Genomic DNA, 27,627 nt, shown 5'->3' with positions numbered 1-27,627 from the left:
TTCAGCCCCCGCGAGCCTAACAGCCCACAGGGAAAAAAGTCAAATTTTTGAGGTAAGAAAAAATATGATAATTCAATGCATAATCCCAAATATGAAACTGACTGTCTGGAAATAAGGAAAGTTGAACATTCTGAGTCAAGGCAAATAAATGTTTGAATACATATATTTAGAACTTTATAAATAAAGTGCCCAACCATAGCTTAGAGTGTCACAGAAAATAAGACTTACTTACCCCAGGACACTCATCTACATGTTTGTAGAAAGCCAAACCAGTACTGAAACGAGAATCAGTAGAGGAAATGGTAAATATAAGAGTATATCGTCGATCTGAAAAGGGAGGTAAGAGATGAATCTCTACGACCGATAACAGAGAACCTTATGAAATAGACCCCGTAGAAGGAGATCACTGCATTCAATAGGCAATACTCTCTTCACATCCCTCTGACATTCACTGCACGCTGAGAGGAAAACCGGGCTCCAACTTGCTGCGGAGCGCATATCAACGTAGAATCTAGCACAAACTTACTTCACCACCTCCCTTGGAGGCAAAGTTTGTAAAACTGATTTGTGGGTGTGGTGAGGGGTGTATTTATAGGCATTTTAAGGTTTGGGAAACTTTGCCCCTCCTGGTAGGAATGTATATCCCATACGTCACTAGCTCATGGACTCTTGTTAATTACATGAAAGAAACACTGCTTTAACCTATGCAACGAGCAGTGGGATGGTAGCCTTTGTGGCAATTTAGTACATATAGTGCGTTTTTTTGTGCTCAGCCTTGAACAATCAATATTACATGTATTTAGTTAAAATGTTTAACCAAATCATTTTTAATGCACACAATATTTATATACTAGGCTCTATCATTTCAGTGGGAAGCTGTAGTAGCACGCTCATATTCGCTGGTTAAAGGGACAGTCTAGTAAAAATTAAACTTTCATGATTCAGATAGGGCATGCAATTTTAAACAACTTTCCAATTTACTTTTATCATAAAATTTGCTTTGTTCTCTTGGTATTCTTAGTTAAAAGCTAAACCTAGATAGGCCGCCTCTTATCTCAGTGCATTTTGACAGTTTTTCTAGACAGCGCTAGTTCGTGTGTGCCATATAGATAACACTGTGCTCACTCCTGTGGAGTTATTTATGAGTAGATTGGCTAAAATGCATGTCTGTCAAAAGAACTGAAATAAGGGGGCAGTCTGCAGAAGCTTAGATACAAGGTACTCACAGAGTGTATAAATATAAACGTGTTGGTTATGCAAAACTGTGGAATGGGTAATAAACAATAAACATTTTCATGTAGACTGTCCCTTTAGGCGTTGTACTTGCGCTCAATCCAAAATATCTCTTTCTCTTTTAGCACCAGATATTGAAGTGTTATTGCTTGCTATTGTGCATTCAAAAACATGAAAGTGTAAGAGGTAAACCAAAAATGTTGACTTGAAACTTTTGAGCCCCATCTGCTTAGAGCTCAAGCGTTATCCAAAATGAATTGTGTAGCGCACTAGACTATGCCTTGCATCATATAAATTAACTAGACTTGTGCAGCAGCGAAGAACTTGTTTCAGATTAATCATTTGCAATGAGTATTCTGAAAAATTAATTAGCTGCAATATTCGGTATTTGGTTAGTTAAAAAAAAAACTACAAATACTGAATCTTCTGTAACATTTAAAAAACAAATGTAAATAATCCTTTGCTAAAGGTTAAAAGGTGTCACCTGTAGTTTTATACTTACCTATAGCGTGCTGGGGGAGCCGCGCTAAATCCTGACCCTTGATCACAGAGCCTAAGGCCGTGATTTATTGGCTTAGCGGATCCTAGAGCCTGCGCTAAAGAAGAAAGGCTCCTATTAGTGTGGTCGCTGGGCTCTGTGACAAAGTGTCGGGATTAGCGTGGCTCCCCAGTGTGCTATAGCTAAGTATTTAACCTTTTAAAGTTAATTTAAAAGAAAATAATATTTACATATTTCATTAGTATATATTAGTTTTCTTTAAATTAGTTTGTGCAATTGTTTGGATATTCAAATCGAATATCCGTATTTTCGTTACGAATATACATTCGTAACTAAACAAATGCACATGTCTAATATTAATCATTGACTTGTAATATGAGCCCAATAACAGAAGCAGTATGGATTCTATACAAGCAGTATTAGCTCTCCTTACCACTTGTATTTCGGCTTTCTAATTACACTCTAGGCCAAACTGTTTCACCCATACTTCCAACTTGAGAGATTATTTAGTTACAAGTATGGATGAGAAGGATAAAAAAATAAAAAATAAATAAAGCAGGAACAAGGGAGAAAGAAAAAAGCAGAGAGAGATGACAGGAAAAGTAGAAATGGAATTCAAACATAACCCACAATGTTTTTTTTTATTTCCCCTAACTAGAGAAGATCACAGTTTAGCTTTGATTTATGTTTTTGTCTGTATTTACATATAGGCAGCTAGAAGTATACAGCTCAACCCTTTAATCATGGTGTGAGCAAGAAAATGAGTTTACTATTTTTGTAATCATATAATATATTGCACTGTAATCCTGATGGAATCCTGATGAATATATCTTAAATTAAATAGAAGTAAAATTATAGAGAAGAATGAAGCAGACATTAAACATACACAATTAGAACAAACAACATAAAAAACACATAATTAGTGAAAAAATATATAGTAGATGTTATTTCAGATAGCCGGTAATATCTGGCTTTTATTGCAGGATCAAGACAAGGAATTGACCGTGCCGGGAGGGGGGAGGATTCCATAACGCAGGCAAAAGATTTAGATGTGTGTATGAGATATGTGCTAGTGTGTAGTAAAAAACTAATGACCTGGGTGTGAAATCTGTGTCAGTATATTCGGATTGGAGGCGCCAGGTGTCACCAATATCGTGTTAGGTTGCAAATTTTTTGTGTACAGTTGTCATAATGCCAAGTGTCAAATGTTGTATCTGATGCTTCCATGTTACACTGCAAATACATCATTCTCTCCCAAGGCTCCTACAATTTCTGTATTTTCTAACCTTTTGAAATATCCTACAAATATGTTCACGTAAAAAAACTAACAAACACCAACTAGGAAACAAATGGGAAATCAAACAAACATTTTATTAATTATAAATACATGAAATATACATACACCAAGGGCTCCTATATTCAAAATATTTTTAAGCATAATTGCTACTAATTCGCATCCATACAAACCATCCTCATATTTTCACGCTTATTTAAAAAGAAATAGAAAATGCGTCCCACAATTTACGCACTGTACTGCACTATAATATAAGACTCAGTGCTATACAAAAAAAAAACAACAAGTGCTTAAATATATTCTTGGAAACTATACAAATGATCAGATTTGTTATCACAAATATTTGAAATTGTTGTTTTTATGCTTAAAGGGACAGTCAAGTTAAAATTAAATTTAGGCCAAAAAAGGCTCGTGAGAAAAGGGGAGGGTAGAGGGGGGAAAACAATTTTTTTAATAGTATGGATTTAAGTTTTTTTTTTCCTCTCACTTTTGGAGCATAATCCACTTTGTTTATATTCTAAGGAGCACTGATATATACAGTATATGAATCAGAATCACTAATGATTCACTTTCTCAGCAATGATATGGATTGGTAGAATGCTGAAAGTGGAATGATACATATGCATAAGTACTGTCATAAAATATTTGATCCTCAATCAGATTTAATGAAATAATAGAAATGTAATAATTTGGCACAACTCTACACCCCTCCTCCCCCCCTCATCTTCTTTCACTAAGGATCACAAGTATACAGAGCATATACTAAAAAGTGGAGGGTAGACATCACTATATAACACTACTATGGAGTTTTTTTTTTTTGGGGGGGGTTCTCTCCTTTCTTACCCCCCCTTGTCAGGTACTTTATTGGTAATTTTTTATATTAGAATGATAAATGTTACATCATGGAATCCCCCCATCAAAAGGAAAAAGATTTTTAATCACACCTAAGAAAATGTTTTAATTCCGATTTGGTATTTTTACAAGAGAAACACTTGCTTGATAAGGAACATTTGAAATTAAAAAGAGAATGGGTGAAAGAAATTATATTCTCATCCTACGAAAAAAGCAGTAGAGGTATAGCGATATTATTCAATAAAAAATTAGACTATCAGATAAAAAAGACAGTCTGTGATCCCCAGGGTAGCTACCTCATTGTGCACATTTTAGTAAATAAGGAAGTTTTGACTTTGCGTAATATATATGGTCCCAATGAGTCTAACAGAGCTTTTTGGGAATCACTTATTGAAGTATTAAATAAATTTAGTGACACAAAAATGATTTTAGGTGGTGAATACAACTTAGGCTCTAAAAAATTTGAGGTGTTTTTAAAGGAAAAATAGGAAGAATTTCTAGAGCATAATAAAGGTGACGAATGTAATACTCAAACAATTTGGGAAGCATAGAAAGCTGTTATGAGAGGTCATATTATCGCCTTTGTAGCTAGGTATAATTAAACTATGCAAATGCAATATAGACAACTAAGCAAAAAATTAGGAGCAGCTTACGCACTGTACCTAGGCAATAGTTTCCACAATAATTTAAAAAGCTATTTGGCTACTAAAAAGGAAATTAATATTTATCTGACCCAGCAAGCTACTAGATATAAAAAAAAGGTGCATGGCAAAATTTACAGACAGGGCAATAGAGCAGGGAGATATTTAGCTAGTCTAGTTAAAAATTGTAAATATAAGAAGCAAATTCTGCAAATAGACTCAATGTCCCTCCCAGAAATTACACAGGACCAGCAGGAAGAGCTAAATGTAGAATTCATGATAGAGAAAATTAGTAAAACCTTAGAAGAACTAAAAATAGGAAAAGCGCCAGGTCCAGATGGTTTCCCTGTGGAATGGTATAAAATAATTAAAATACAAGTCTAAAACATTTTGGTAGAATTATTTAACCTATATTTATCAGATCCTCTTAAAGTAGCCTCATACAGACCAATTTCGTTGCTTAATCAAGATTACAAGTTACTGGCAAAAATATTAGCTAACAGACTAACAAAAATTGTTACCTTCACTAATACATAATGATCATCAGTCAGGCTTTATTCAAGCAAGATCCTCAGCAAAAAACATGAGAAAAGTGTTATACATAGTGAACCATTTTTGGCTACTTACCAAAAAACAGTAGTTAGAACAATCTAATAAGAATGCCGCCCTCTTAGTATTAGATGCTGAAAAAGCATTCAACAGGGTCGAATGGCCATTTTTTTTCTTATGCTTAAAAAAAATATAATATTCAGGGAGACATCCTGTCACGCTCGGCTGCCGGGAAGCTCCGATGGCCCTCCTTGCGTGCTTGGTTGCCAAGTAACGTCTAGCTCGGCTGAGCCGTCCCCTCCAGCTGATGTCAGGACTAGGCTTCTTATTCCGGGCTTTCTGTTCCTTCGGTACCCGTTTGTTTGTTTCTCTTTGTGGCTCCTGTGAGTACGCTGTGTTAACCCTCAAACTGCCTAATAATCTGTTGCCAAACTCTGCAAGTACTGACTACACTTTGTTAACCTCAAACTGCTTGATAACTGGTTGCCAAACTCTGCAAGTACTGACTACGCTGTGTTAACCCTCAAACTGCCTGATAACCTGTTGCCAAACTCTGCAAGTACTGACTACGCTTTGTTAACCCTCAAACTGCTTGATAACCTGTTGCCAAACTCTGCAAGTACTGACTATGCTGTGTTAACTATCAAACTGCCTGATAACCTGTTGCCAAACTCTGCAAGTACTGACTATGCTATGTTAACCCTCAGACTGCCTGATAACCAGTTGCCAAACTCTGCATCATTGACCACGCTGTGTTTAACCCTCAGACTGCCTGATAACAAGTAGCCAAACTATGCATTATTGACCACGCTGGTGATTTACCCTCAAACTGTCTGATTACCTGTTGCTAGACTTTGCATTTCTGACTTTGCTGTGCTTAACCCTCAAATTGCTTGATTTCAAGTTACCAACTCCTGCATTATTAACTATTTATTGTTTAACCCTTCTTCTGTCTGAGAATAAGTTAACCCTGGTACTGTGGAGGACTATTCCTGAACTGCCAGAATACAGTTCCCTATTCAGAAGTTTATCCGGCTGATATCAAGAATTCCATTACTCTTCCCAGAGGACTCAGACCAACACTGCTCCATATCGTGAGTACCTTGTTTTATAGAAGTTGTCGTGGGGTCACGTCCTGGATTAAATTCAGAGTGCAAGGGTGTTGTTTAAGTTCGCCCTAGCATTTGGCATTTGGCATTCTGGACATTACCTAACCTGACACATCCTTTCCCTTATTAAAAACATTTATAATAAACCAGTGGCTTTATTATCTGTCAATGGGGAGACATCCCCAAGGTTTATCTTAGAAAGGGGAACAAGGCAAGGATGTCCCTTATCGCCATTATTATTCAACCTAGCATTGGAACCCTTGGCTGTTAAACTTCGTAAAATCCCCTTTGGTTTTAAGATGACGGAGATTAGCTTTAATATGGCGCTGTACGCAGATGATATGTTGCTTTTCTTACAAGATCCAGAACTACATTTAAAGGATATAATGCAAGTAATTAAGATATTTGGACGGCTCTCAGGCTATAAAATAAATAAGAATAAATCAGAGATTTTGTGGCTTAGCAAAAGCAAAGTAATAAAAGTTGAAAATGTACCTTTTATTGAAGTTAAAAAATATCTAACATATCTGGGTATTTGTATCTCCAGTAATCCAAATGAATGGTATAAATTAAACTTTAGTCGGGTTTATGAAGACATCAAACTGGATTTTATATGGTGGAAAGGGTTACCCATTTCACTGTCAGATAGAGCTCATTTAATAAAGATGATGATTTTCCAAAAATTATTATACCCCATGAATATGGTTCAGATTATGATCCCCAAATGTGATATTAATAAACTGAATAGGATGCTTAATCTCTTTCTATGAAAAGTTAAAAAAACACAAATCAGTTTAAAAAAACTACAGATGAAGAGGGAAAAAGGGGGATTAGGTATCTCAGATATTCATTATTATAACCTAGCAGCATTAACAAAGGTAGCACTAGACTGGCTTCTGGGGACAGAGCAGTTTTATATTGAGGCCATGGATGAGCTTATTCTAGAGGATATAGTGCTAGCTTCATTGTTGCATCAAAAATGTAAGGATATAGCGCTTGGAATTAGAAATATTATGTATATTTTTGGCAGAATGTTCATAAAGTTTTGCGAGGCCAGCATTATGTTTCAATATTTTTACCTATAAAGGGAAATCCATGGTTTTTACCAGGAAGGTTTGCAGGATTCGCTAAAAAGTGGAATAAGATAAACATAAAAATAGGAGATTTAATAAATTTACCACAAAAAAAAAAATTATTTTGAAGAGTTACAAAATACGGTACAGATATATATATATACTCAGATAACCTATTACCTTAATTATTTACTGCAAAAACATCCCTCGTTATGGGAAACTCATTGCTTGGATAAATCAATTTTAATGTTTAAGAAAGGGAAATATACTTATTTGTTTATTTATGAAGCTCTGTTAGACTCAAATAAGGGCAAGATTCTATCTAAACTTTCGGAGGACTGGAATTTGGAGACAGACGAGGGGGTCTCTACAGAAGAGTTGCACAAAAGTCTAAAACTTATCCACCAAGTTACATGTGATGCATACTTTAGGGAATCACAAACCAAAATAGTTCATTTTATGTGACAGCAAAGGCTGTTAGCAGATGTTTTAACTGCAAGAATGAATGCATTAAATGTAAACTGGGTAATCCAGATCTTAAACATTATTTATGGGATTGCCCAAAGGTTAAACAACTATGGGCTAAAATAAGTTACTGGACTGCTAAAGTACTGAAATTAAAGCTGCATTTAAAATGCAATTACCTTGGTCAACTTAGCAGTAGAAAAAAATCAGAGGCTTTTGTGGTTATGGTAATAATGTTAACAAGGAAATGTATCCTGAGATCTTGGCTTTCCCCCAGCGTCCCTAATATTAAAGAGATTGTAGAGTCCTTAAAGAAAGAAGTGTCCATTGAGGTGTTTGACGTTATGTACGAAAGAGAAGAAAAAGAAAGATTAGAAAACTTCATTTGGAAATGGCACTGCTTTGTTAAGGTCTTAGAGATTCCAGTTCAAAAATAAATCTTGGCACCCTTAATAGGTGACAATAATTGGGGATGCTGGGGGAAAGAACTGGATTTATATTTCATAACTTGAATGAGGCTGGACTCCAACAAGGCAACAAGTTAGCTGTATAAAAGAAATGATTTTATAGTGTAGGGGTTATTACCCTTTGAAAGTTGCATAAGACATTTTGGTTTAATATGTTAGTGCTAAGGTTGTTAACAAGGACTATGAAAATGGTGTCTTTTTTTTATTTCTCTCTTCTTTCTTGTTTTTTTCTTTTTATATTCTTTAGTGTGCATTTGTTGTGTAAACACATGATGTTTATATATTTCTTTTTTTGTGGTGTTTTTTCCTCTTACTGTTTGTAATAAATATCTAAAAAAAAAAAAAAAACGAAAAAAACTTAGGCCATGTAATTTTAAACAACTTTCCAATTTACTTTTATCATCTAATTTGCTTTGTTTTCTTGATATTCTTTGTGCATCTTGACAGTTTTTCACAGTTAGACCATTATATTTCATATGTGCCATATAGATAACATTGTGCTCACTCCTGTGGAGTAATTTATGAGTCAGTACTGATTGGCTTAAATGCAAGACTGTAAAAAGAAAATAAATAAGTGGGCTGTCTGCAGAGACCTAGATACAAGGTAATCACAGTGGTAAAAAGTGTATTAATATAACTGTAGGTATGTAAAACTGGGGAACAGGTAATAAAGGGATTATGTCACTTTTAAGTTGGGTGTAATTGTTGCAGGGTGCTCAGAAGAAGATGCCATAACATACTTTTTCTGTCCTGGATGTTTTGCCACATTGCTTTCAATAAAGTACGACAACAAGCAGATGGGGAACTTATTTAGTGTGTTTTGGTGCAAACTAACCCGTTTGACAAATGCGTTTGCTTTTTTGAATAGGGAAATGAATAATACAAACTCCTCCTATTTCCTGCTATAATATACACGACTGATGATGGAGTGTGTGCAAAAGAATGATGAGAAAATCACAATTCAAATACAAATAAACCAAACTGTGAATAAATCTGAAGAAAGCAATATTTATCAAGGATATATACAAATTGTGTCCATATACATGCCCCTTTTAGGGGAGGGGTGGCGTGTGACAGTACACAGCTGATATATTTGACACTTCATGTGATTACTGATTAACACTTCATGTGATTATGAAAAGCAGAGGCACATATTTGAAAATTATTTCACACCAGTTTGATAATATTCTTGATTTTGAATAGTACTGTATGTTTGAAATAATACTACAATGTACCAACATCCACAAGGAGGAAATGATACATACATTTACACTCCTGCAGCTGAATGCCAGAACTATTATTCCTGACTAATTTTCATTTTAGACGCATTAATCTGACAGCTGTATTCTGACCTGCGACACCAGCCCAGCGGGTACACAAACATGCCACAGGGAGAAGGGGTGGCCTTTCAACATATTAAAAGTCATTTAATTCATTCATACTAAGGCTTTGGAGTTGTGAAATCTGTGTTTTTCAAAGCCTCATATTCTCTGTTTTGGACAGCCTTGTTTACAGGTATCTTCATAATAATATCGCCTGTCAATATGGTGTGTTCATAAAAGACCATGATTATGATGAATTTCTCTCTTAAATTTATTTTCCTTGCTAGAAAAGTGGAGTCATCAAGTTACATAAGTTTATGTGAAACAAGATTCAGTGGCAAGTACTGCAACAAGGTTACATTTCTGTAGGGCCTCGTAGCCATTGATAATTGCAGAGCTTGACAAATGACAGGAGTCAGGGGCCACAATTTTACTTCTGAGTCCTTTTTTTATTTTAATTATTCTGCATATAGTTATAAAAAAACAACCATGTCTGGCTACATAAGGTTTGTATGAATGTGTAAATTCTGATATAATACATTGTCCAAACAAGACACCACCAGCGCCAACTTCACAAGTCAGCAATGATTGTTACAGTTAATCTGTTTCATTAAAGTTTTAGTCAGCAACCAGTATAAAGATGGGTAATTTGTATTTACGTTTGGTGCACTGTATGTGTTATGTGATCTTATCATGGGAAGACCAGGGCAATAAAATAAAAGTCAAACTATTTCAAGAGATACATAGCTTCAATGATTCCTAACGTAATATAAAGTTAAAAATAGATAAGTGTAAACGGGGATCCGGCATTCAAACAACCATGCCTCCCTCCGTCCGGTCAAACCAGAAGTAAAACCTGTTCAGCCGTATGACCTGTTACCCCGGAGTGCCGTAGCCTGAAGTGGAGAACCAATCCTCTATGCGTAATGAAGAATACAAAAAGGCAGGCACTGCGTACACAAGGTGATTGCTGTAACAAACCCAACATTTACTGGAACATGTGGCAAGAAAATACAGTAAATACCAATCCAAAGTGTTAGGGGTCCTTTAAAGATACTCCCAGGCAGGTATGGTGTGGACATAGGTGATGATCTGACACGTTCCGCGCCCCCTACAGGCGCTTACTCATAGATCTATTGCTTAGGGTGACAATGTGCATTATATTGAATGCAACTATTAACCCCTTCATAACTTTAAAAAACGGGATAATAAGGGAAACTTGTTGCATTTAAAACTACTAATCGTAATATATTTGCAAATAACCGGTTTCTATGTTGAAATCAGATGTAACTACCACACTGACGGAAGAGAATATCCCACAAGTAAGGATGACGCCGTGGACCGGACACACCTATGTTGGAGAAATATTGTATATTGTTATACTGAACTTTGATGAAACAATAGTGGCTATGGGCTCCCATTAGTTTAAATTTTCAAAATTCTAACTCACAATATAAGCGAGTTAAGATAAAATATACTAGACCCAAATGTATTCAATTATTGTATAAGCTACCGGACAAAGACTAGGATTGAAAAATGTTTTCATATCATTATATAAGATTAAATTAGAGAAAAAGCATTATGCTATATGCAAATAAATGCCTTTGCACATTTACAGATCATGGAAGTATTACAAAATTTAAAAGAATACTGATTACATGTACTTCATAAGTTTAAGTGGTAGGAAATTGAGATACTAAATATGGAAAGGAGATATAAAGGATTGCTCCAATGTGATTACACATCAATGAAAAAATTGATGTCACATTCTCGATTTAGTCCTAAGGGACTTCTAGTCTGTAATTAGAGTATCCAATAAATCTCCTTTCTTTGAAGTATATTATATTTATTACCTCCCCTGGGTGGTAGCTTAGCGACATCTATTATACAAATAGCACATTTTCTATATTAGTGAAATGTTCGCCATTGAAGTGATTCGCTATGGCTGATTCCTTTACATAATTTTTGGTGTCTCTGAGATGCTCGCTAAATCTTTTTTTGATCTCCCTTGAGGTCTGACCCACATACTGCATCTGACAAAGGTTACATGTGAGCAAATAGACCCCAAAGGTTGTACCAAAGTTGGCATTAAAGTTAATATCATACCTACGTTTGGTTATACTGCTTGTAAAAAAACTGCCACCACTCATATAAGCACACATACCACAATTTCTACTTAGGCACTTAAAGTTCCCTTGTCTGGCCAGCCACCTTAAGTTTGCAGGCCTTGTCCTAGTTATATTACTAGGGAACAGGCTGCGAGCCAGTGTATGCGGTTTCTTAGACACAAGCTTACAGTTCTTAATCAAAGGAGCCAATGTAGGATCACCTTTAAGAATATGAAGATGCTTTTGTAAAATCTTAGCTATTTTTGTATATTGGCTAGTGTATTCTGTGGTGAATACAATGGCTTCTTTGAAAACATTTTCTTTAGTGGTTTGTTTGTGTGCATCATAAGACTGAATTTCTGTTCTACATTTTTCCAAGCTTTTCAGCTTAACAATTCATCTAATTACAAGCCACTTCTATGTAACCCTACAGAGATGTTTCTCAACAGTTATAATAAATTGATTCGTTCAGCCCTTGACAATGGTGTTATAGATCAGAAGGAATTTAAATTTCTAGAAGTAAAAGAACCAAAAACAGCTACTTTGTATTTGCTGCCCAAAATACATAAGGATGCATGTAAACCACCAGGCAGACCAATAGTGTCTGGAATAGGCTCCCTTACTGAAAAAGCCAGCAAATACATAGACGCAAGATTAAGATATATTGTTGAATCACTTCCATCGCACACCAAAGATACGATGCATTTGTTAAACAAACTTAATGAGATCAACATTGACAGCAATTCAGTACTGGTAACTTGTGACGTGGAATCGCTCTACACGAGTATAAAAACACATTGGGGATGTAGAGCGGTGTCACACTTTCTTAATCAAAATACCAGTATGAGTGAGGAGGTTAAAGAATTTTTATTGAATATGATAGAGTTTATTCTAACTCATAATTTCTTCGTATTCGATGATAAGTTCTATTTACAGACCTGTGGGACAGCGATGGGCACTGCGTGTGCCCCAACCTACGCTAATATATATCTGGGCTGGTGGGAGGAAACTGTGGTGTTCAATGACAATCTTAAACATCTCACCAAATATATCTCCCACTGGTCCAGATATATAGATGACATTCTATTTATATGGAATGGTCCTGAGAATCTCCTACATGATCTCATTACAACATTAAATGAAAACCCGTTTGGACTATATCTTACATCCAATATACAAAAGTCTAAAGTAGAGTTTTTGGATCTCACAATTGAAAAAACTGACAATTCAATTGTGACAGAAGCATATAGGAAACCCACGTCCACTAATAATATTTTGCATGCAAGCAGTCATCATCATCCTGCTACTATTAGAGGACTACCGATGGGCGAATATATACGCTTAAGGAGAAATTGTAGCACCATTGAGAATTTTAAAATAGCTGCTAGAGAACTAAGACAAAGGTTACTGGAAAGAGGCTATTCAAAAAAATTGCTTGCCAGAGCATATAATAGAGCATTACTTAAAGATAGAGCAGAATTACTCACCCCTAAAATTAAGGAGAAAAATACCCCCTTAAGATGTATTACCACTTATTCCGCACAAAGTGATCAAATCATTGAGATCCTGACTAAACATTGGCATGTCCTAACTAGGGATGATCTATTAAAACCCTTAATAACAGAGAAGCCACTAGTGACATACAGACGTGCTAGAAATATCAAGGATACACTGGTTACAAGCCATTATGATAGAAATGCTAAGAAATTACCTATATATGAGGGCTCCATAGCATGTGGACACTGTTCAGTATGCCAACACATGGTTAAAAAACAAAAAATAGTGGATAGATTTGGAAGAACCTGTAATATCAAACAACATATAAATTGTCAAAGTACAAATGTTATCTACTGTATATCCTGTAGCTGCAATCTATATTACATAGGAATGACAACAAGGAGTATGTGTACACGTATAACTGAACACCTAAGTAATATTAGAACAGCTCAAAGAGATGTAGACAAATCTAAACAAATTACCAGTGTCGCTAGGCATTTCTTACAATGTCATAATGGGAAACCTAATGCCCTAAAATGTTGGGGTCTAGAGAAATTGAAGCCCGGAATAAGAGGAGGTAACACTGAGGATAAATTGTTACAGTTGGAAACCAAATGGGTTTTCAATTTAAATACCGTCATGCCTCATGGTATGAATGAATACAACAATTACTGGGTATATATCTGATGAGATGTATAGCAGCAAGAGATCACTTCTTGTATGGAATGTTATAGCACTGCTTGCTGGTCCCAGTCTGTGCATAGTATATGCCTGACCAGGATCCTCAAGATCTAGGATATCTGGTCAATATCATGTATGTATAGATTGGGACCCAGAAAGAAAATATATATCTAAGTAAACTTTTTCTTTTAGAACCACAATGTAAATAATTAATAATTATTAAAAGATATTTACCATAGGATTCTAAGTCTGTGGTTTCCCAAGTATCATATTAATGCCATTGATAGCGGAATTGAAAACCAATATTGTAACCTTAGACGTAATACCATTGCATCACCTGTACATTACTAAGCAGACATTTGGTGATAAACTAGTGAGGATTAAGCCTAAAAACTCACTTTTCACACTTATTACTATCGCTATATATGGAGGTTATAAACTGGATCATACCCACATAAATTCCAAGAAATATTATATTTTTTTTGTGGGAATTATTATAACCAAGTATGTAACCCAATATACTTAAGTTTGGCCAGATACTTAAGTGATAATTCTTTATCATCAGAATAAAACTTTTAATGTACAATGTTTAGCATTATTTGGTTTAACATATGGCTAACAATAGTATTGTGGCTGTTATTAGTGCTGTAAAAACTTTATAACGGTATAGCACTACCTAAGCTTGGGTACATAATAATCGCTATACTGGAATCATTTGAGTATAATATTGTTTAAGTTTGGGTTTTGAATGGTTTACGTTGGAATACGATACTTATTTGTTCAATTAACATAGATATATATTGTTTGGAAATATAGCATTTGTCATACAAGTGATTCTCTATAGAGGCTATTAGTGGAGTAACACGCATGCGCGACATACCTAATACACTTCTCAACCATATAGTCCAATCAGGTGTGTAGGCGTCTCCCACCCAGCGTAACCATTGGATACTAAGAAGGCGTCTTCTCAAAGACTCACCCAATTGGCTAACTCTCGGTCTGAGAATGGGTTTAAAAGTCCGCGCACCCGGCAGCCTCGGGTTCACTAACTATCAGCAAAATATAGCATTGAGAAAGGCTAGGTCATAGCCGAAACGCGTTTGCTCTAAATATTTTGTATATTGCCGGTCAGTCACTTCAGCCACCTGATGCCGACGTTTCCTGCTATCGGCCAGGAAACAGAGAAGTGACTGTTGGCTTGTTTTTAGTTTAGTTTAGTTTCATGATATTAGGTAGTGGTTCGTGTGTAACGGTAGGGGTTGTCACCCCATATCTTTTAAACAAATAATTAAAGTATAGTTTTTTTAACTAACTTCATACCCATATAAGTAAGTATGAGTGCTATATAAACCCCTGTCTATCCTTTTTCTCTCTTTTGTTAATCTACATTTTTCCAAAGCATCAGCATTGTATCCTCTGGCTATTAATCTTTGTTTGAGATCTAATGATTGTGCTCTGTAAGTTTCTTGTGACTGTGTATTCCTTTTAATCCTTATAAACTGTCCACGAGGGACCGCTTTAATAAGGTGACTAGGGTGCTGTGAGGAGGCCTGCAGTATGGTGTTGCCTGCAACAGGCTTACCGTAGGTTTTAGTGATTACTTTATTGCCGCATACTTGTAGGGTCAGATCTAAATAATTCACTTCCTTTTGATTAAAAGTACCAGTGAATCTGAGATTCATGAAGTTATTGTCCAAAAACTTAATGAAGCCCTTGAACAATTGATCATCAACTGTTTTTTTTTTAAATAATTAAAAGGTCATCTATGTACCTTACAAATAATAATATATCTTCCAACCATGGATTGAGGACACTGTAAATATATGTGAGTTCCCACCAAGAGACATATAAATTTGCGAACATGGGGGGCAAATTTAGCCCCCATGGCCGTTCCGCATGTTTGTCTGTAGTAGTTCCCTTCAAACATGAAATAGTTATGGAACAATGCAAAGCGTAGAACATCACCAATATATTTCTTAGTGCCATATGTCAAATGTAGTTCTCTCTCTAAGAAAAATTCCACTGCTTCACAAGCACACAAGCAATCACCTTGTGTATGCAGTGCCTGCCTTTTTGTATTCTTCATTACGCATAAAGTTAAAAATACCATTAGCAATAATGTCCCGTGGTTCCCAAAAATAATTTAATAATATTAAAAACTGTCACCTAGATTACGAGTTTTACGTTAGAGGCTGTGCAGCGCTAACAAGCAGTTTTCTCTCACCGCTCACTTACCTACAGCACTGGTAGTTTTCAGAAACCCGTCGTTAAAAGGCAAGAAGTGAGTGTTGAGCAAACTTTTGCTCATTACCCTACTCCAATACCAGCGCTGCTTAAGTCAGCGGTGAGCTGGTGTAACGTGCTTGTGCACAATTTCCCCATAGGAATCAACGGGGAGAGCCGGCTGAGAGAAAGTCTAACACCTGCAAAAAAGCAGCGTAAAACTCACTAACGTAGCCCCATTGATTCCTATGGGGAAATAAAAGTTATGTCTACACCTAACACCCTAACATGAACCCCGAGTCTAAACACCCCTAATCTTACACTTATTAACCCCTAATATGCTGCCCCCAACATCGCCGACACCTGCATTATATTATTAACCCCTAATCTGCTGCTCCGGACACCGCCGCCACCTACATTATATGTATTAACCCCTAATCTGCTGCCCTCAACATCGCCGACACCTACATCCTATTTATTAACCCCTAATCTTCCGCCCCCAATGTCGCCGACACCTACATTATATTTATTAACCCCTTAATCTGCCGTCCCTAACGTCGCCGCCACTATATTAAAGTTATTAACCCCTACACCTAAGTCTAACCCTAAACCTAACACCCACTAACTTAAATATAATTTAAATAAATCTAAATAAATATTCCTATCATTAACTAAATTATTCCTATTTAAAACTAAATACTTACCTATAAAATAAACCCTAAGCTAGCTACAATATAACTAATAGTTACATTGTAGCTAGCTTAGGGTTTATTTTTATTTTACAAGCAAGTTTGTATTTATTTTAACTAGGTAGAATAGTTATTAAATAGTTATTAACTATTTAATAACTACCTAGCTAAAATAAATACAAATTTACCTGTAAAATAAAACCTAACCTAAGTTACAATAACACCTAATACTACACTATAATTAACCCCTTAACGACCGAGGACGTGCAGGGTACGTCCTCAAAAAAAAGTCAGTTAACGACTAAGGACGTACCCTGCACGTCCTCAGTCTGGAAAGCAGCTGGAAGAGATCCTGCTCGCTTCCAGCTACTTTCCGGTTATTGCAGTGATGCCTCGATATGGAGGCATCCTGCAATATCATTTTTTAGCCATCCGGTGCAGAGAGAGCCATTCTGTGGCCCTCTCTGCACCGGACATTGGAGGCTATATTCGTTGGTGGGTGGGATCCAGTGTGGGAAGCGGGTGGCGGCCATCAATGGCCCTGGTGATGTGGAGGGGGTGGGATCGTGGGCGGGGATGGCCAGGGGCGCGCACGGACGTGCGCGCGCACGGGAGGGAGCGGGTGGGAACCGCTACACTACAGAATATATACATATTAAAAGTGTGAAAAAGTGGGGGATATAAGTGTCAAAAAATACATCAGTCAGGGGGTGGGGATTGGTCTGTGGGGGTGGGTGGGTTTTATTTTTTAGATTAGGGTTTGGGCGGCAAAAGAGTTAACTGCCCTTTTAAGGGCAATGCCCATCCAAATGTCCTTTTCAGGGCAATGGGGAGCTTAGTTTTTTTAGATAGTATTTTATTTGGGGGGTTGGTTGTGTGGGTGGTGGGTTTTACTGTTGGGGGGGTTGTTTGTATTTTTTTACAGGTAAAAGAGCTGATTACTTTGGGGCAATTCCCCGCAAAAGGCCCTTTTAAGGGCTATTGACAGTTTAGTTTAGGCTAGGGTTTTTTATTTTGGGGGGCTTTTTTAATTTTAATAGGGCTATTAGATTAGGTGTAATTGTGCGGTGCACCTAAGTGTGTGGTGCCCCTAAACCTTCAAGACTCGTAATACCAGCGGGCATAAAAAAGCAGCGTTATTACCTCTTAACGCTGCTTTTTTACCCTAACGCACAACTCGTAATCTAGCCGTGTATATCTTATCTGATTGGAAGACATTATCAAAACAAAAATATCTATTTTTTGTTTTACTGATTACACTACTACATTTTATCTAAGAGTGTGCAACATATTTTCATATTACCTCCCATCTGAGATCACTAACTACTAAAGAGATTGTACTTTTTCATCCAGCATTGGTAAAGCGCCAATCTTTACCATTGCGCGTTCCTGCCATACATTGCCAAGCATTGTGCAAATGCATTAAAAAGTGCATCAACATTGAGCTAAAACATTGCTTTACTAGTATTACACCTTGCTGCTCATTAATAAATGCATAATCCCCCTGTCCAGAGCTAAGTGCCTTAAATATTTGGTAAACCAACATCTCAAATGAAGGTAGCAGTGTTACTGTTTGCAATAGTTAGCTACAGGAAAGTTCTACTCTGTGAAAAGCATTACTGGGCTAAAAAGCTGCATCTAGGTGGTAAATCACCTTAGAACATGCTAACAATGGTATTGAGCCAGTTGTTCGTTCCTGTGAGTGTGCTTCTCTCTGTGTGTATTTAGTCTCCCTATGGGAAAAAGGGACAACCAGACGTGGACTCCTTGCTTAGTGTGCTTAGAGGAATACTGCTACACCTCACTGACGAGGCCCAATGAAGGCTGAAACGATTGTCTGGGGTTGCTGTGTTCCTTGTTCAGAGAGGAATTGCCTAGTATTTTGGCGCTAGACTGACCGTAATAGGCGGGATCAGACTGATATACTACAGGAAAGTTCTACTCTGTGAAAAGCATTACTGGGCTAAAAAGCTGCACCCAGGTGGTAAATCGCCATAAAACAGGCTAACAATGATATTGAGCCAGTTCGTTCCTGTGAGTGCACTTTACTCTGTATGCATTAGTTAGTACACATCTGCCGCTTAAAAATTAAATTGCTATGTACTGTAATATAATCTAGTTGTGGGTACAGACTTGTAAATGACAAATGTACCTTGTCCTAGTTGCCAGTCTTTGGTGTAGTCAGTAAAGTTATAAATGGAGCTGGAAATGTGTTGTAATTTGCAAGAAAATATAAACAAAAGCAAAAGCAAAAAAATAAAGCACAATACAGTGGAAGCCTAAAAACCCAATCTTCTCTGCTAACCAATGAGAATACAACCACAGCACAGTTTGATGAGGGCCTATAATGAACTGATTCAGTTAATTGCCTTTTTTAACTCTAAGACCTCATAGCATTGTAAGCACCTGATGTGTTAATGCTTTATCAAAATAGTTTGTGCATTGAGTTCATACACCAATCAATGACTGCATGTGCTACCCTGATAATCACTGTGGGTGTGTAAACTGTGACCATATCTGAATTAAAAAGGCTAATGTTTCCCGCAAATCTACTTTGCTTCCTTTAGTAATCTTCATTCAGGAAATATTTTACCCCATCCTTGACATTGGTCCATTACCACTGACTGAAACCACTTTCATTCTCGCACGCAGCACGGCCAAGCTAAGTCACAGGATCCCTTTGTCTTGCCTCTGTCTGACCCAGCCATTATCCTGTAAACTATGGAATGACACTTTCAAGGCAATAAAATAGTTTCAATTCATCACCCATGTTTCTTTATACCAGGCTTATAGGTATAGCAGGCTTCTAGGTATTAAGGGTATACAGTCTTTTTCTTTCATCCTCCTGCTAGTATTGCATACTGCCGGTGCATCACTCCATGACATTTTAGACATATGAAATGCAGAATGTCTAACTGGTTTCAATTATAGCTCTGCAAGTTACAGTCTCTAATCTTGAATTTGAATTATGGATATCATTCTATCATCCCCTGACACAATCCCTTGAGATCTTGGGCAGGAAGACTCGATTTATCAGTCAAGGGTGGATAGGGGCATACATATTCACCCTGTCCTCCCCAGCTCTCTTCTGGCAGGCAGCAATCCGCTGCTCAAGCAATCCGCTTGCATGCAACCCCGCATCCTGCCCACAAATGGCCAATCACACGTGGGCAGGAGCTGTCAATCTCCCCGGTCGGACTAGACGAGGGAGATTTTAATTCTCCACGTAAGAGGTGGAGAAGAGGGTAGGGAAGCAGCAGTTTAATTATCGCTGCTTGATAAATCCTGACTGCAGATTCTCTTGTGAGAACCTGCAACCGAAGGGAGGAGAAGGGCTTGATATATTGAGCCCTAAGAGTGAGGTCTAGAAGATCATGGAAGTGGAGTCTGGGCAGTCTGAGAAGATGGAGAGCACCATGGAAGAGTCTGAGCTGTTACTTGCATGGCACATGCATTAGAGATGTTCATTTCAGGACAGGATTTCTTTTATAGACAAGGACATAAATAAGGCCGGTTATGCATTAGGAGGGAAGGAACACAGTGACAGTGCAACCGTTGGGAGTTCTGCTTACTTATAGGCACAGTAAACAGAATGCAATATAAAAAAAACTTTGCAATATGCTTTTACTTACTATTTTCATCTTTTAAAGCAAAAAGTTTTAAGAATTGTGCCCAGGACAGGCTTCATGGTTCTAACTCTTCCACACATCTGTTTCTAATTGCCCTCAGCAGACATTATCAAATAAGGAACTGCAAAACAATACATGTTTTGTTAACAATATGACTGTGGCCTGGTATAAGGTACAGTTTGTTTACCTGAATTAGCTGGAAACAATTGTGCAAAAAAAGGAGCAGCTTTCTGTTCTCAGGAACTCAGAAGAATGATCTGTAGATAAGCCAAAAGTCAAAGCCAAGAACTCAGTCCAAAATGAGGTGTATAAGCAAAGTGAGGAGACAAATACTTAGGTAAGGGCACCGTTCCAGAGTCCAATAGCCAGAGAGTCGGTATAGTGAATAAAAAACTTAGGCCTAGATTTGGAGTTCGGCGGTAGCCGTCAAAACCAGCGTTAGAGGCTCCTAACGCTGGTTTTGGGCGCCCGCTGGTATTTGGAGTCAGTGATTAAAGGGTCTAACGCTCACTTTTCAGCCGCGACTTTTCCATACCGCAGATCCCCCTACGCCATTTGCGTAGCCTATCTTTTCAATGGGATCTTTCTAACGCTGGTATTTAGAGTCGTTTCTGAAGTGAGCGTTAGAGCTCTAACGACAAAATTCCAGCCGCCTGAAAATAGCAGGAGTTAAGAGCTTTCTGGCTAACGCCGGTTTATAAAGCTCTTAACTACTGTACCCTAAAGTACACTAACACCCATAAACTACCTATGTACCCCTAAACCGAGGTCCCCCCACATCGCCGCCACTCTATTTAAATTTTTAACCCCTAATCTGCCGACCGCCTCCTACGTTATACTTATGTACCCCTAATCTGCTGCCCCTAACCCCGCCGACCCCTATATTATATTTCTTAACCCCTAACTTGCCCCCCACAACGTCGCCGCAAGCTACTTAAAATAATTAACCCCTAATCTTCCGACCGCAAATCGCCGCCACCTACGTTATCCCTATGTACCCCTAATCTGCTACCCCTAACATCGCCGACCCCTATATTATATTTATTAACCCCTAATCTGCCCCCCTCAACGTCGCCGACACCTGCCTACACTTATTAACCCCTAATCTGCCGAGCGGACCTGAGCGCTACTATAATAAAGTTATTAACCCCTAACCCGCCTCACTAACCCTATCATAAATAGTATTAACCCCTAATCTGCCCTCCCTAACATCGCCGACACCTAACTTCAATTATTAACCCCTAATCTGCCGACCGGAGCTCACCGCTATTCTAATAAATGTATTAACCCCTAAAGCTAAGTCTAACCCTAACACTAACACCCCCCTAAGTTAAATATAATTTAAATCTAACGAAATAAATTAACTCTTATTAAATAAATTATTCCTATTTAAAGCTAAATACTTACCTGTAAAATAAATCCTAATATAGCTACAATATAAATTATAATTATATTATAGCTATTTTAGGATTTATATTTATTTTACAGGTAACTTTGTATTTATTTTAACCAGGTACAATAACTATTAAATAGTTAAGAACTATTTAATAGTCACCTAGTTAAAATAATAACAAATTTACCTGTAAAATAAATCCTAACCTAAGTTATAATTAAAACTAACACTACCCTATCAATAAAATAATTAAATAAACTACCTACAATTACCTACAATTAACCTAACACTACACTATCAATAAATTAATTAAACACAATTCCTACAAATAAATACAATTAAATAAACTATCTAAAGTACAAAAAATAAAAAAGAACTAAGTTACAGAAAATAAAAAAATATTTACAAACATAAGAAAAATATTACAACAATTTTAAACTAATTACACCTACTCTAAGCCCCCTAATAAAAAAACAAAGCCCCCCAAAATAAAAAATTCCCTACCCTATTCTAAATTACTACATTTCAAAGCTATTTTACCTTACCAGCCCTGAACAGGGCCCTTTGCGGGGCATGCCCCAAGAATTTCAGCTCTTTTGCCTGTAAAAAAAAACATACAATACCCCCCCCCCAACATTACAACCCACCACCCACATACCCCTAATCTAACCCAAACCCCCTTAAAGAAACCTAACACTAAGCCCCTGAAGATCTTCCTACCTTGTCTTCACCATACCAGGTTCACCGATCCGTCCTGGCTCCAACATCTTCATCCAACCCAAGCGGGGGTTGGCGATCCATAATCCGGTCCAGAAGAGGCTCCAAAGTCTTCCTCCTATCCGGCAAGAAGAGGACATCCGGACCGGCAAACATCTTCTCCAAGCGGCATCTTCGATCTTCTTCCATCCGGAGCGAAGCGGCAGGATCCTGAAGACATCCAGCGCGGAACATCCATCCGGACCGACGACTGAACGACGAATGACTGTTCCGATCAGCCAATGCGAGCTCAATCTGATTGGCTGATTGGATCGGCCAATCGGATTGAACTAGATTCTGATTGGCTGATTCCATCAGCCAATCAGAAAATTCCTACCTTAATTCCGATTGGCTGATAGAATCCTATCAGCCAATCGGAATTCGAGGGACGCCATCTTGGATGACGTCCCTTAAAGGAACAGTCATTCGTCGTTCAGTCGTCGGTCCGGATGGATGTTCCGCGCTGGATGTCTTCAGGATCCTGCCGCTTCGCTCCGGATGGAAGAAGATCGAAGATGCCGCTTGGAGAAGATGTTTGCCGGTCCGGATGTCCTCTTCTTGCCGGATAGGAGGAAGACTTTGGAGCCTCTTCTGGACCGGATTATGGATCGCCAACCCCCGCTTGGGTTGGATGAAGATGTTGGAGCCAGGACGGATCGGTGAACCTGGTATGGTGAAGACAAGGTAGGAAGATCTTCAGGGGCTTAGTGTTAGGTTTCTTTAAGGGGGTTTGGGTTAGATTAGGGGTATGTGGGTGGTGGGTTGTAATGTTGGGGGGGGGGTATTGTATGTTTTTTTTTACAGGCAAAAGAGCTGAAATTCTTGGGGCATGCCCCGCAAAGGGCCCTGTTCAGGGCTGGTAAGGTAAAAGAGCTTGTAACTTTTTTAATTTAGAATAGGGTAGGGAATTTTTTATTTTGGGGGGCTTTGTTATTTTATTAGGGGGCTTAGAGTAGGTGTAATTAGTTTAAAATTGTTGTAATATTTTTCTTATGTTTGTAAATATTTTTTTATTTTCTGTAACTTAGTTCTTTTTTATTTTTTGTACTTTAGATAGTTTATTTAATTGTATTTATTTGTAGGAATTGTGTTTAATTAATTTATTGATAGTGTAGTGTTAGGTTAATTGTAGGTAATTGTAGGTAGTTTATTTAATTATTTTATTGATAGGGTAGTGTTAGGTTTAATTATAACTTAGGTTAGGATTTATTTTACAGGTAAATTTGTTATTATTTTAACTAGGTAACTATTAAATAGTTCTTAACTATTTAATAGCTATTGTACCTGGTTAAAATAATTACAAAGTTGCCTGTAAAATAAATATTAATCCTAAAATAGCTATAATATAATTATAATTTATATTGTAGCTATATTAGGATTTATTTTACAGGTAAGTATTTAGCTTTAAATAGGAATAATTTATTTAATAAGAGTTCATTTATTTCGTTAGATTTAAATTATATTTAACTTAGGGGGGTGTTAGTGTTAGGGTTAGACTTAGCTTTAGGGGTTAATACATTTATTAGAATAGCGGTGAGCTCCGGTCGGCAGATTAGGGGTTAATAATTGAAGTTAGGTGTCGGCGATATTAGGGAGGGCAGATTAGGGGTTAATACTATTTATGATAGGGTTAGTGAGGCGGATTAGGGGTTAATACATTTATTATAGTAGCGCTCAGGTCCGCTCGGCAGATTAGGGGTTAATAAGTGTAGGCAGGTGTCGGCGACGTTGTGGGGGGCAGGTTAGGGGTTAATAAATATAATATAGGGGTCGGCGGTGTTAGGGGTAGCAGATTAGGGGTACATAGGGATAACGTAGGTGGCGGCGGTTTACGGAGCGGCAGATTAGGGGTTTAAAAAAATATGCAGGGGTCAGCGATAGCGGGGGCGGCAGATTAGGGGTTAATAAGTGTAAGGTTAGGGGTGTTTAGACTCGGGGTACATGTTAGGGTGTTAGGTGCAGACGTAGGAAGTGTTTCCCCATAGGAAACAATGGGGCTGCGTTAGGAGCTGAACGCTGCTTTTTTGCAGGTGTTAGGTTTTTTTTCAGCTCAAACAGCCCCATTGTTTCCTATGGGGGAATCGTGCACGAGCACGTTTTTGAGGCCGGCCGCGTCCGTAAGCAACTCTGGTATCGAGAGTTGCATTTGCGGTAAAAATGCTCTACGCTCCTTTTTTGGAGCCTAACGCAGCATTTGATTAAACTCTCGATACCAGAGTTAAATTTATGGTGCGGCCAGAAAAAAGCCCGCGGAGCGTTAGCAGCCCTTTTACCGCCGAACTCCAAATCTAGGCCTCAGTAAAGGGGTAAAAAAGTAGCGTGATCGAGGGTCCATGTAACAAGTCATAGACAGGAATGCTTTGATCTTCAGAGAACAATAACCAAGCACTGAAAGGTAGTTTGAAGGAGACTTTTAACACCTCCCATTTAGTCATCACGCCAAGTACAAGACAAGAGGTCAAGTCCATAGAAAACATTAAGAAGAGTGCTAACAGGCGCACATACCTAAAGTAAAAGTCTGATGAAGATGAAAGATTTCAGGGATCCTGCAACACTAATGCATAATCATTTAGCGAGGCCCCAAGCAGCCCCCATTCCGTTAATGTGCCTGGGCCTCCTAGGATCGTGAGTAGAGCGGCCCTTATTGGGCTGAGCTGATTGTCTTTCTTTAAACACAGCACGGCTCAGACCACGCTTCAACAGACACCGGGTTAGGATTTGTCACGTTGCGAGCCATGACTACTCTAATCAACAAGTCTGGACAGGCTACCCCATATAAGAGAAATGGTAGTAGGAAGCCTTCACAATAAAGAACAATTTAAAGGGACAGTCTACACTAACATATTTATTGTTTCAAAATATAGCTAATCCTTTTATTACCCATTCCCCAGTTTTGCATAACCAACGGATATATTGATACACTTTTTACCACTGTGATTATCATGTATCTAAGCCTATTCAGAATGCCCCCTTATCTCAGTTCTTTTGACAGACCTGCATTTTAGCCAATCAGTGAGACTCGTACAAATGCTCCACAGAAAGTGAGCACAATGTTACCTGTATAAAACACATGAACTAGCAGAGACTAACTGTCAAAAACTGACAAAATGCACTGAGATAAAAGGCAGCCTTCAAGGGCTTAGAAATTAGCATATGAGCTTACCTAGGTTTAGCTTTCAATAAAGAATACCAAGAGAACAAAGCAAATGTGATGATAAAAGTAAGTTGGAAAGTTGTTTAAAATTGCATGACCGATCTGAATCATGCAAGTTTAATTTTGACTTGGCTGTCCCTTTAAAGATAATCAGCATCACAGTTCGCACATACAGTGCTGAGAGTTCAAGTGAGAGATGAGAGATTTGAAAAAGTTTTAAACAAAAAGGCCTAAATTACATTTATTCACCTCAAGCACTCGGGGAGCTGGTAATTATACAGGGTGTTAGATTTAATCAACTACCTGCCACCTAACCAGAGGAAAAGCAAAATCCATAAAACAATTTCATTATAGTATAACCTGCAGCACAGATCTGTTAGATTAAGTGTAAATTATACGACTCTAAAAGCCATCATAAAATACAAAATCAATCATAGCAGCAAGGCCTGTAATTTACATATAAATTGTATTTATGCTCATTAATTACCAAACATGATATAACTTAGTATACAGAGCGGGACAGCAATATGCCTATTCATTGGCCTTTTATAGAGTGTTCTGTCTTCAGAGTAAAAGCAATAAAGATGTATTTTGCAAGAGTAAAACAAAGATTCTTGTGAAAGACAAATTCAACTACAACATTAGTGCTGCGTGCCTAGATTATGGGGGGGGGGGGGGATCAATATTATGCCCAGTGACTAAAAATACCTGTATGTGTTAGTATGTATATAATGTACATGCAAATAAATAATGATAATGGGAATTTTATAAGTGTTATGCGCAGCTGCAATTAGCGGCCTTCTAATTACCAAATCGCAAAGCCATGCAAGTCTGTTTTTTTGCAAAAATGCTAAAAAGTCTCTGGTCTTTTGTGCAAGTTTTTGTCTGAAATGCCCGGTCGTTAAAGGATTAAATAATAATAAAAGTGATTCTGGCAGATTTATGTATTTATTTGTGTATATATATATTTACACATTCTTGAGTGAAAAATAAGGCTCCATTAAAGTCTGTGCGGATTGAGAAAATGTCATAGCAACTTTGCGTTTTTATTTTTATTTTTTTACCGCAAAGGCGTGTAATATTTACTTGTGACCTGCAATGTGCGCAAAACGGGGTGCACGCATTAAAATAGAATTGAGTGCTGAAAACGCGCTCACGGACAAGCAAATATGCGTCTCACTTGTAATCTAGTCCAAAGTAAATACCTTTTCTGCGGGATTGTTTGTGAAACCAATAAAACCGTTATAGTGGTATAGTATTCAAACAATGATACAGTGTTTTGTTGAATCAATAATCAATAAGTAAATTATTAAAGGAATAGTCTAGTCAAAATTAAACTTTCATGAAAAGCAGCAATTTTAATCAACTTTCTAATTTACTCCTATTATCATTTTTTCTTTGTTCTCTTGGTATCCTTTTTTGAAAAAGCAAGAATGTAAGCATAGGAGCCGGCCCATTTTTGATTCAGCACCTGGGTAGAACTTTTTGATTGGTTTCTAAATGTAACCACCAATCAGCAAGCACTACCCAGGTTCTGAACCAAAAATGGGCCCGGCTCCTAAGTTTACATTCAAATAAAGATACCAAGAGAAGGAAGAAAAATTGATAATAGGAGTAAATTAGAAAGTTGCTTAAAATTGCATGCTCTATCTGAATCATGACATTTTAATTTTGTCTAGACTATTCCTTTAATAAAAAAATAGATGTATCTGCACTGAATTATCCTGCTTTATTTGCTGTTATGTTTCTAGAGTCTTATATCTGCCCATGAATACAGGTGTGGAAGTTGTTTCTGTTAGCTAATGGACAAGTGTACTGTAGGATCTGCTGTAGACAAACATGTATTTCCTTCTAGATTTAATACATATTGTACCTTCATGTTCATGTTAATAACTCTACAAAAATTTATCAACTCTAAAACAAAAGTAGTGTTTTAAGGGAAAGTTTAACTATTACTTTATGTTTCACGGTGTAAAGACTATTATTAGGTCAC

General features: G+C 37.4%; 1 protein-coding gene across 3 annotated transcripts in view; it reads right to left on the bottom strand.

The window, feature by feature from the left end:
• Positions 1–27,627, bottom strand: part of GHR (growth hormone receptor) — a 691,384-nt gene that overhangs the window by 489,305 nt on the left and 174,452 nt on the right. The window lies entirely within an intron of this gene.

This window comes from Bombina bombina, chromosome 2, assembly GCF_027579735.1.
Source record: "Bombina bombina isolate aBomBom1 chromosome 2, aBomBom1.pri, whole genome shotgun sequence".
Taxonomy (NCBI): Eukaryota; Metazoa; Chordata; class Amphibia; order Anura; family Bombinatoridae; genus Bombina; species Bombina bombina.
This window is presented reverse-complemented; position numbering and strand designations above follow the sequence as displayed.